We start from the raw sequence: 12096 nt of genomic DNA on the forward strand, positions 1-12096 counted from the left end.
ATCTACTGCACCCCGAAAGGAGTGGAGGTGGAAACGAGAGATGATGACGCGACCTTTAAAGTCGCGAATCAGCGTGTGTGTGTGGAAATGTACCCAGCATTGACGGTGGAGGAGCTTCCACTTGATCTGAGAGACTCAGTGTCTATTGATGTATGGGACCTTAGTGGAGAGGAGATTGGTCTAATCAAGGGAGTAGACCCAGTGAAAATCCAGATTAAACCAAATGCATAGTTTCCGAGGACACCCCAGTATAAGTTATCTCCTGAAACTATTGCAGGGATTAAACCTGTAATTGAGTCTATGATCAGGCAGGGAATTCTAATGGAGATAATGGGTAGCCCATGTAATTCACCTATCATGGGACTACAGAAACCAAGCGGGAAATTTAGGATTGTGCAAGATTTGCGAAAAATAAATGACATAGTTGTTCCATGTTGTCCAGTGGTACCGAATCCATCTGTGATCCTATTTCAGATCCCATGTGAAGCTGAATGGTTCACGGTGATTGACTTGTGTCAAGCATTTTTCTCAATTCCTTTACATGAAGAAAGCTGTTTTCTTTTTGCATTTCGGCTGGAAAATCGTGTGTTAACATGGTGTCGTATCCCACAGGGGTATACAGAGAGCCCATCTATCTTTAATCAGATCTTGAAGAAAAATCTCGAAGGTCTTGTGTTGCCACAAAACTCTGCTTTAGTGCAGTACATTGATGATCTGCTCGTTGCGTCGGAGACGGAAGACGCCTGCAGAATTGATACCGTTGCTCTGTTGAATTACCTAGGAGAGAATGGTCACAAGGTGGCTCCAAACAAACTGCAGTAATTTTTGAGCGAAGTACAGTATTTGGGGCACCGAATTGAGAAAGGTAAAAGGAAGGTGTCTCCAGATCGAATTGATGCGATTCTGAGAATGCCAGTTCCCTCAACTCAGAGGGAAGTCAGAATGTTTGTGGGAATGGTGGGCTATTGCCGCCAGTGGATCCCGAACTTTTCCTTTGAAGCGAAGCCCTCACAGCGGCTGACGCGAAAGGATGTGAATGATCCGGTACCATGGGATGAAGACTGCTTGAGGTCATTTTTGAGGCTGAGAGAAGCCTTATGCAGTGCACCAGCATTGGGAATGCCAGATTATAACAAGGCATTCGCTTTATTCTGTTGCGAAAAGGAAGGTTGTGCATTAGCAGTGTTGACTCACGGAGGTGTCCGTAGACCAGTTGCTTATTTCTCAGCTACTTTAGATCCAGTAGCTTCTGTGTTGCCTGGATGTCTCAGATCCGTTGCTGCAACAGGTGTCAGTATCAAAAGATGTGAGAGCATTGTGATGGGCCATCCGCTTACTGTACATGTGCCACATTCTGTTGAACTGTTGATGACTAGGACTAAAACACAGCACCTCACAAATAATAGGTTGACTCGTTATGAGCAAGTCATCCTTGCTGCAGACAATGTGACGCTGAAGAGGTGTTCTGTTTTAAATCCTGCTACTCTGTTGCCTATTCCAAATGTAGACGTAGATGAAGATTGTGAGGACCATGATTGTCTCGATGTTACTGAACTATGCACCAAACCGAGACCTGACATTGTCGATGAACCACTCCCAGTTTCAGATGAGATTTTCTTTGTGGACGGTTCATGCTTAAGAGACAGCGTTGGTCGACTGAGAGCAGCGTTTGCTGTGTGTACCATCACAGGGGTCGTCAAAGCCGCCTGCCTAGAAGGAGTATACTCCGCACAAGTGGCCGGGCTTATTGCCTTGACTCGTGCCTGTTTGGCCGCTGATAAGATCCGTGTAACTATTTACACGGATAGCCAATATGGATTTGGTGTGGTTCACGACTTCGGACAGCTGTGGTCCCAGAGAGGGTTTATGACATCTTCTGGTTCACCCATCAGAAACGGGGATTATGTATGAAAATTGTTGGAAGCATTGCAAAGCCCAGATGAAATTGCTGTTGTCAAATGTTCTGCACACACTAAAGGAAACGATTTTGTGTCATTGGGAAATAATTATGCAGATGAAGTTGCTCGATTTTGCGCAGAACAGGGATGTAATTTTACTGAGAACTATGTTGCGGAAAGCGAAGAAATGACAGATTACGATGTGATGTTAGCCATGGCAGACTCATGGGAGGAACTGAAACAGTTGCAGGATGGAGTCTCTGATCAGGAGCGGAGCAGTTGGATACGAGCGGGATGTGAGAAGGGAGATATGGATGTTTGGGTTTCGAATGATGGATGAGCTGTGTTACCGGAATGTTTGCTGAGCCCTATGGCGAGGTTGATACATGGTGCTGTGCATCTTGGCAGGGACGCAATGATGCGAGTGTTTCGTCAGACATGGTACAATCTGAAGTTTCGGACAGTGGCTGAAGCTGTGTGCCAAAGGTGTGTCACATGCCAACAGATGAATGTAGGAAAGAGGACCGCTGTGACGTTAAGTCACATAGGTAGGCCAGGTGGACCTTTCAATAGAATGCAGTTGGATTTTATTGAAATGCCGAAGTGTAATGGGTTGAGGTACATATTAGTCATAGTATGTGTCTTTTCCAGGTGGGTGGAGGCTTACCCGACACGTAGGTGTGACACACTCACTGTAGCTAAGCTATTATTGAGAGAACTGACCCCGAGGTACGGTTTCCCGACCTCTTTTGAATCAGATAGAGGAACGCATTTCCACAGCGAGATCATTAAGCTGCTTTGTGCTGCCTTGAATGTAGATCAAAAATTGCACTGCAGTTACCGACCAGAGGCTTCAGGGATTGTAGAGCAAGTAAATGGGACTTTGAAAGCCCGAATGGCGAAAGTGTGTTCTTCGACATCTTTAAAGTGGCCAGATGCATTACCTTTGGTTCTCATGAGTCTCCGTAGTGTCCCGGATACGAGGACTGTATTGTCTCCCCATGAGATCCTCATGGGAAGAGCGATGCGCTTGCCAGCAATACCTGCTACTGCTTTGATTAATATCACTGACGATATGATACTGGACTATTGTAAAGGCCTGGCTGACGTGGTCCATTCTGTGTCTCAGCAGGTGCAGACAGCAACAGTTCCAGCTGTAAGTGACCTGTGCCACGATTTGTGACTGGGTCCTGGTGCGCAAACACGTGAGGAAGAGTTGCCTGGATGCTCGCTGGAGGGGGCCATATCAAGTCTTATTGATTACGAATACAGCAGTGAAGTGTGGAGGACTTCCGAACTGGATACACGCCTCCCACACCCGTAGAGTTCCAGCACCCTTGGAAGAAACAGCCCCTCTCGAGAACGAAAATCCAGCTGAGGTGGCAGAGCCATCTGAGAGGGCAAGTCAAGCTGTAGGGGTTGCTGACGCAGCTGGTTGTGCACTAAACCAAGCCGGAAGAGAAGGTGAAAGTAACATCGAAACGGACTCGGAAGAAGAAGCAAGAGCTGCAGAAGGCAGTACCGAGTCAGGTGTTGCGGAAGGAGAAAACAGTGCACAGGGTGACAGTAGGGAGATTGGAGGTGCTACTGAAGCAGAAAGGGTTTGGCCCGTGAGTCAGAGACGGGTAAACTTGAAATCGGCACCAAGAACAGATCTCGCCCCAGTTTCCGAAGAATCCGAAGCAGAGCAAGAGGACGAAGATCAACCCCAAGGTGTTTTGAGGCGATCGAAGAGAACAAGAGCGCCGTGCCAGAAGTACGCTTCACCAGAGTGGGCATACTCTGTGACTGATGACAGGATTACTGACCACGGGACGGCTGAGATCGATCACACTGGTCAGCAACTCTCCGTTTCCGAGAGTAGAAGTGTTGTTGAAAATCCCAGGATTGGAGATCGAAGGAATATTGACCATCAATATTCCGAACCCGCCACTTCTGAGCATCATCCGTGGTCTGATTCTGGAAACGCTGGACTTCCCAACGTTTGCAGTTATACCAGCTCCCCAAGAATTGACAACCCTTAAACTTGAGATTTTGCAAGGGGTCTTACAGCTGTTGGGACCCACAGTTATCCTGGACTGAGAGTAAATTGTTGTATATAAAGTTTGAAAAAGAAGATAACCTAGGCCCGAGTGGAAGAAGAATAAATTTAGGGATTTTTTACGTTGGAGAGTGAAGAAGAGCTAGGGAAGCCTTCCTGATCTAAAGAAAGCAAAAGAGAAACTTTGGACGTTGCTAGAAGTTCCCCCAGTTAACGAAAGCAGCTGAATTGAACATTGCTGGATGAGAAAAAGACTTGTAGCAACAGAGACTGTGCTGAACATTGAGAACATTTCAAAGATGGCGGAACCTGGAAATACACACCGTAGAGCCAAATTAGTGATAGGCACACTGTTAGGGATAGTGATAGCCGTTATATCTGCAGTAGTAGTGACCTCATACATGGTGGCCCATAGACAGGAGGGGGAGGTTCAGGGAACACCCACACCTACCACTCAGAGACAGGGAGGGGTCACTAGTAGAGATCAGAGAGCTCAGATGCTTGAGGAGAGTCGTATGTTTCACATAGATTTGTCTCGAGCTGATTTTAAACTCAATGCTTATGCGAAACTGTTATATGAGTATGTTGATGCAATGGATGCGAAGGATTGTTATATGCGCATGCAGTTGCCTGCTTCGGTAGACGAGGGTATCAGGTATCATCATCTTCCATTGACATATGGGATTTCTTGTAGCTTATTGCTCAGTTCGTTTTACGACAGGAGACATTTTGAGTATTTCTTTTCAAATTATGATACAGTCCTTCCTGAAGTTCCGGCATACAAACATTTGAACAAGTATGATTATTACAAGTCAGAAGATAGACTTCGGAAGTATTTCATACCGACTGTGAAGCTAGTTACAGCTTATGCACATAGACATAACTTGACATGTTGGTTGTCCGAGACAGAAAAGAAGTTCATAGCTCAGATAGAGGACAGGTACACAAAACTGACTCAGACACGAAATACAGGAGATAGTCCAGTGGATTGGACGGTCGAGGAGAGATTGCATAAATCTAAGGGAAGTTATGGACCAATTGCATTAGATGAAGTACAGAAGGGGAAGTTGTGTATTGCTCGTCCTCAGACTTATTATGAGAAGGTTCCAGTGGGACAGAGTACGTGTGATCATACTTTTACCTTGGAGGACTCTGCTAAGAACTTCTTGCAAAGTCCGGTACAGGTGATTCCGACCGTATATTATGTATGTGGGAAGAATGCCTATGTGAGACTGCCTGCGAATTGGTATGGTTCATGTTACTTGGCTATTATCTTCCCAAAGATTTATCATGCTGAGGATTTAAAGTTGCTAGAGACGGGACGTAATTCGAAAGTACGTGGAGCTGTAAGTGCAGGAGTAGTGATTGGTGATATATACGGAGCGACTATACCTAGTTTGGGCGTGGTCCTGAATGATGTGAAAATAAGGAGGTTGGCGAATGTGGTGGATGAATTGTCAATGAATTTGGCGAGGTCATTGTTGTTGGTGAATGGAGAAATGTTGTTGATACGGAATATGGTTTTGCAGAATCGACTTGCGTTAGACGTATTATTGGCAAAAGAGGGCGGAGTCTGTAAATTACTGAAGGTCCAAGAATGTTGCACGTATATTCCAGACAATAGCAAGGATTTGGAGAAATACATAGATAACATCACCACAATCCATAAAGAAATATTGGATTTGACAGAAGAGAATGTGTGGGAAAAGATTGGTCAAGGATTTGGTCGAGTGGGAACTTGGTTTGCGAATCTGGGAATGGGAGTCCTTGGATCAGTGCTGAAGCCAATAATAATTGCTGTGGTTTGTGTGATCTGTTTGTGGGGACTTGTAAAGGCATGGAAATGGTATAGCGGGACTAAGGCCGAAAGATCCCTCAAAGCGAATGAGCAGAGAATGGCGAGAAGGTAGGATCGTCAATATCAGAATCTTAAAAGGATGGAAGAGATTCGACAGAGTGGAATGATAGTAACTGCCGTTTAGATTAGTTCTTGGCACAAGGGAAGTGAGGAGTGATGGTGTGATGACAGATGTCATCAAAGGGGGGAACTGATGTAGCGCCTAAAGAGTTTGAAATTTGTAGGGGTGCATCATACTCACTGTTAGTCGGCACTCGCATATAATCAATGTATATTCAGACGTGTCGTGCGAAATGTATTCAGAAATGTATCAAGCTATATCGCAATATAGAAGTGCTAGAGATGTGTAACCATAATGTGAACGTATTCAGTGAAATGTGTAACGATTAGTTTTCGTTAAGGCAATGTATTAGGCTAAAACGTGTAACCAGATTGAATTAACTCATGTATGTCATTTATCCACGTATGTGAAAGTAAAAGTACTAATGTTAGAATGTAATTTAATGGTGTGTTTAACCTGGTAGAGGCCCGAATTCACATAGGTCATTGAGAAGAAGGGCCTTGAATTTCTTATGTTAGCTGAGTGCGGTAGGCCGCAAGTGATTTATTCCAGTAGAGGTTTTGGGCTGCAGTAAATTGCAAAGTTAAAAGATGCGAAGTATTTCTCCATCCCATGATCTCACCGCAGGTGCAAGGACAGTTGGTTCGTTAGTAGAAAAGGTCTTTGTCTAAGAGTTGAATTATGGAGAAAGCCAGACATGGGAGTGCTTTGGAATGTGCCAATCGCAACTCCTCGTGCCGACGGTGTCTGGGACTCAAGGCCAAGCTGATGGACGATGGAAGATGGACAGCGCGGAATGGAAAAGTACAGAAAGAAGACCTGGTCGAGGAGGTGTGTCGAAGGGCGTGTTCTATGTTTAGGGGTTTCGTATTAGGGACAGCGCCCCGAGGGTTGAGCAGAGTAGCCCAGAGCAGAGAGAAGAGGTGGGCGAGGAGCTAGAAGGAATACTTTAGATCGAATTCTCACTAAGTGAAGACTCCTTTGGGAGTTTCACTTCTGACACCTTTTTCCGATTTCTTGGGTCTTAAGGGAATGCTAAGTAGGGATGTCATCTAGCATAGAGTAGGGACAGAGATGCGTTGGTTTAATGATTCCTAATATCGACATTGGCTTGGTAGTTATCTACCTCATGCTTTTAGAGCTTGTGCTTTTGTTTGTATTCAGTCGTATGCGGATTCTTCGTAGAGTAGCATTTGTGTTAGTGCCTATTTACCTGTTGTGCCTTGTACTAAGGTGCTTGTATCTGCAGATGTTTTTGTTGATAATAAAATCCCGATAGCAGTAGAAATTGAGTTCGAGTCCTCAATTATGTCAAATTGCGGAAGGTATTCACTGATAATTGTGTTTGCTCCCTCTACGCTATTGGGCAAGTAAAAAGGTTCAATCGGCCAGAGTGGGTACTTGGAGACTAATGGAAACAAGAAAATTGGGCCCCAGCACATGCACATTTAAACCACAAATATGCCTTGACCACACCTATGCGTGGTTAAGGCATATGCACGGTCAAGTTGCTGCACCTGAAGGGGGAAGAGAAGGAAGAGGAATGAATGGGATGATGCGGAGAGGTAAGTCGGGTTTTGAGGGGGTGGGGGGTAGTTTGTAGGGATTCTGGGGTCGTTTTCAGGGCAGGGAGTGGGTCAGGGTAGTTTACATGGATGAGAGGGGTCGGGATTTTTAAAGCTCAGGAAAGGGGAACGGGGTAGGGGTAGATTATTTGGGTTGGAGGTAGTTTTGGGGGGTGGGGTCAGGGTAGTTTTCAGGGCTGGAGGGGTCTGGAGTTTTAGGGCTTAGTCAAGGGACAAGAAAGGGACAGATTTAAGGCTGTGGCAGGGGTAGGTAGGGTTAGGTTTTAGGTGGTGGGGGGTAGTTTGTAGGGATTCTGGGGTCGTTTTCAGGGCAGGGAGTGGGTCAGGGTAGTTTACATGGACGACAGGGGCCGGGATTTTTAAGGCTCAGGACAGGGGACCGAGGTTGGGGTAGATTATTTGGGTTGGAGGTAGTTTTGGGGGTGGGGACAGGGTAGTTTTCAGGGCTGGAGGGGTCTGGAGTTTTAGGGCACAGTCAAGGGACAAGAAAGGGACAGATTTAAGGCTGTGGAGGCTGTTGGGCTGGGGCAGGGGTAGGTGGGATTAGGTTTTAGGGGGTGGGGGCTTGTTTTGGGGCTCAGGGAGGGGGTTGGGGTCAGAGTAGTTTTAAGGGGGTTGAGTTGTAGGGCTCAGGGTAGGGGACAAGATAAGGGCAGTTTTCAGATCGATGTGGCAGTTGGACTGGGGTAGGGGGGAGGTAGAGATTTTAGGTTTAGGGTGTTTTTAGGGTTTTGGGCAGAGGGGCAGGTGTGCGATCTTTACCACACATGCCCATTTACTAAAGATGCAGTCTGGGTTTAGACCACGTGGTTAATGCATGCGTTGTTGAGGCATGCGTTTTTCTATCACACGACTAGGATTATCATTATATTGTCTGTCATGACTATGACACTGCAAGGCAGCATGCAGTAGCAGTACGAAGACTAGGTTAGAGCGGCTGCCTTCTGGATAATTAAGGGCTGGGATTGCTAGACAGACAGACAGACAGACAGACATACAGACAGACAGACAGACAGACATACAGATAGACAGATAGATAGATAGATAGATAGATAGATAGATAGATGGATAGATAGATAGATAGATAGATAGATAGATAGATAGATAGATAGATAGATAGATAGACAGACAGACAGACAGACAGACAGACAGACAGACAGACAGACAGACAGACAGAGAGAGAGAGAGGGAGGGAGGGAGGGAGGGAGGGAGGGAGGGAGGGAGGGAGGGAGGGAGGGATGGATGGATGGATGGATGGATGGATGGATGGATGGATGGATAGATAGATAGATAGATAGATAGATAGATAGATAGATAGATAGATAGATAGATAGATAGATAGATAGATAGATAGATAGATAGATAGATAGATAGATAGATAGATAGATAGATAGATAGATAGATAGATAGATAGATAGATAGATAGATAGATATTGTTACGCAGGCGTTCAGGGAAAATGTATTTATATGCATTTCAATATGATACAACTCTTTGGTGATTTAACCTGAGCCGTAGACAATTCCGGAGTCATTTAGAGAGACATGGTGATAACAGTTTCAAGCGACCGGAGTACACATCATATTTACCTCTGACAGCGTGTGCTTTTGTAGGTGAAAATTACCTGGGAGCTAAATTAGAGGAAATAACACGCACCTGTTGTGCTCATGATGTCAGTCTTACCACATTGCCGGCTTACACAGGTAACAACCCCAAGGTCAGGCCCCACGGTAAATGCCTTTGCAAACAGAGCAGTGAGCACAATTTACACTCATTTCTTGGCAAGGCACAGTTCTAAAACAGGTGTAAATTTACTGACGTTTGCAAGCATTTTACTTTATTTTAAACCCAGTTTTAAATGATGCTAGTAGAAGCAAAATGAAGAAATACAAAGCAAGCACAAATTGATGTGTTAGAATAAAGAAAAGAGTATGGCACACTTTGGTTCAGCTCTTACATTTACCTTTATGAAACAACAAGGTCTTGGGTCAAGTTGCAAAAGTAAATTCGACTGTCTCTGTAAGGTTACGACTGAAATCACCTCATTTACGCCTTTTCACAATTCCTGGCAGATGTAAGCACATGTATGAGGTTCTTTTTGAACAGGCCCGATATGTCCAAATTAACTGAAATTCACACAAGGTGATATGTGATTTACAAATGAGAACTATGAAACTGAAGAATCAAAATACAACATTGGTTTAGGAAACCAAATAGCAGTATTTGAAACATGTATAGACAGCTATAAATATTAATATGTGCTTATATTGATCATTATGAGACAGATAAACGTTGTATTTGTTTCTAAGTGATGTCTGTTTTTGGGGTGTAGATACAGATATCTTTACCAGCCTGCAACAACTGTTGTAAATAATATTTAGATGGACAATGGGCCAGCCTCCTTCAGTCACTGCTTAGTTTTAAGCATTATTCACTTTTTGGATCAGCGCACATGACAGCTGTAAGAAAGTTGATTCCTTGGGGTGGGCACTGGGGCAGTCGTCCATCTGAACTAATAATGATACTAACTTGTCATAGTGAACCCCAATGTCAATGAACTAGCCTGAGCTCAACCACCTAGTAGCTATGACAAAGAGGAGGCAGGCTTAATTAGGGAAATGTGTAAAGTATTTATGCAGTATCAAAACTGTGATTAACTCAAAATACCAAACAATATAAATTCCAAAGAATAGAAATAGAGTAAAATTTAACAGGCAAAATAAAAAAAATCCAATAAGGGTAACCAGAGAAATGATTTTTTAAAGTTTTAAGTAAAAATAGGGCCTAGAATTGAAAAACATTGATAATCGTCCATTTAAGGGGTACAACAGGGAAGAACGCTACTCACCCGTGAGGGTCTCAAGGCACTGGGGGTGGGGGGTGCAGCTCTGAGTCAGCCGAAGATCCAGGTCTTGAGGATCTTCCTGAAGGTGTGCAGAGTGGGGGGTCATCTGATGTTGACTGAGAGCTCGTTCCAGGTCTTTGCCGCAACATAGGAGAAGGCTCTTCCACTTGCTCTGGTTATGCGGATGCGCAGGGTTTCTGCTAGGTCGGTGGAGCGGAGGTTTCTCCTGGGTATCGGGAAGGAGACTCTTTTTTTGAGTTATTTGGGTCCGGTGTTGTGGAGGGATTTGTAGTCGTGGGTGAGAAGCTTGAAAGTTACCCTCTTTTCAACAGGGAGCTGGTGGAGGTCTTGCAGGTGTTTTATGATGTGATCATGCGGTGGGATGCCGAGGACGAGCCTGGCTGCGGTGTTCTGATGGTCTGGAGTTTGCGTAGCAGAAATTTGTTGATTCTAGCATAGAGGGCGTTTCCGTAGTTCAGTCTGCTTGTCATAAGTGCGTGGGTGACGGTCTTTCTGGATGCGGGGGGATCCATTTGAAGGCCTTGCGAAGGATGCAAAGGGTGTTGAAGCAGGTGGAGGTGACGGCATTGATCTGGTGGGTCATGGTGAGGGAGGAGTCGAGTATGATGCAGAGGTTCTGGGCGTGGTCCATGGGGGGTGGGGTTACCGGGGGCGGTGGGCCACCAGATGTTTTCCCAAGCTGAGGGAGTGGGTCAGAGGACGATGACTTCTGTCTTCTCCGAGTTGAGCTTCAGACAACTGCTGCTCATCCTGGATGCAATGTCTTTAATTCCTTCCTGGAAGCTGAGTCTGGTGGTGTCGGCTTCCTTTGTGAGGGAAATGATGAGCTGGGTGTTGTTGGCTTGGGATACTATGGTGAGTCCATGCTGTCTGACGATGGCATCAAGGGGCCATGTAGATGTTGATGAGTGTGGGACTGAGCGACGATCCTTGGGGTACTCTGCAGTTGATCTCTGTGGGTGCGGAGAGGAAGGGCTGGAGTCTGATGCTTTGGGGTCTGCCGGCAAGGAAGGAGAAGAGCCAGTCGAGGGCGGTTCCCTGTATGCTGGTGTCGTGGAGGCTGGTTGTGAGAGTGCGGTTGGAGACGGTGTTCAAGGCTGCGGAAAGGGCTAGAAGGATGAGGGCCACGGTGTGGCCTTGGTCAATGAGCGTGCAGTTGTCATCTGTGGAGGTGAGGAGGGCAGTCTCGGTGCTGTGGTTGCTGTGGAATCTGGATTGGGAAGGGTCGAGGATGGCGTTCTCTTCGGTGAAGTTTGTCAGCTGGGCGTTGACAATCTTCTCGGTGACTTTGGCCACGAAGGGAAGGAAAGAGATGGGCGGTAGTTTTTCAGGTCCGTCGGGTCTGCCGAGGGTTTCTTGAGGAGGGGCTTGACTTCTGCGTGTTTCTAGTCATCGAGGAATGTGCTGGATTTGAAGGTGGCATTGATGGTGTGTCGTATCTTGGGTGCTATGGCGGCAGCAGCTCTGTGGAAGATGTGCGGTGGACAGGGGTCTGTGGGGGCTCCTGAGGGAGTGCTCTTCATGGTCGTGGTGGTATCTTCAGTGGTGACCGGGGTCCAGGCGGTGATGGTAAGCTGGCTGTCCAGGGTCCAGGCGGCAATGGTAGGCTGGCTGTCGTCGCTCAAGGAAAGAGTGGTTTCTGGAGTCTGTTTGCTGAAGTTGTCGTAAGGTCTTGTTTTTCAAATTGAAGTAGAAGCTGAGCTTGTTGCAGAGGTCCTTGGAGGGTGTGATGTCCGTGGCTTCACTGGGGGGTTTGGTGAATTCTTTGATGATGCTGAAGAGTTCCTT

This window comes from Triturus cristatus, chromosome 10, assembly GCF_964204655.1.
Source record: "Triturus cristatus chromosome 10, aTriCri1.1, whole genome shotgun sequence".
Taxonomy (NCBI): Eukaryota; Metazoa; Chordata; class Amphibia; order Caudata; family Salamandridae; genus Triturus; species Triturus cristatus.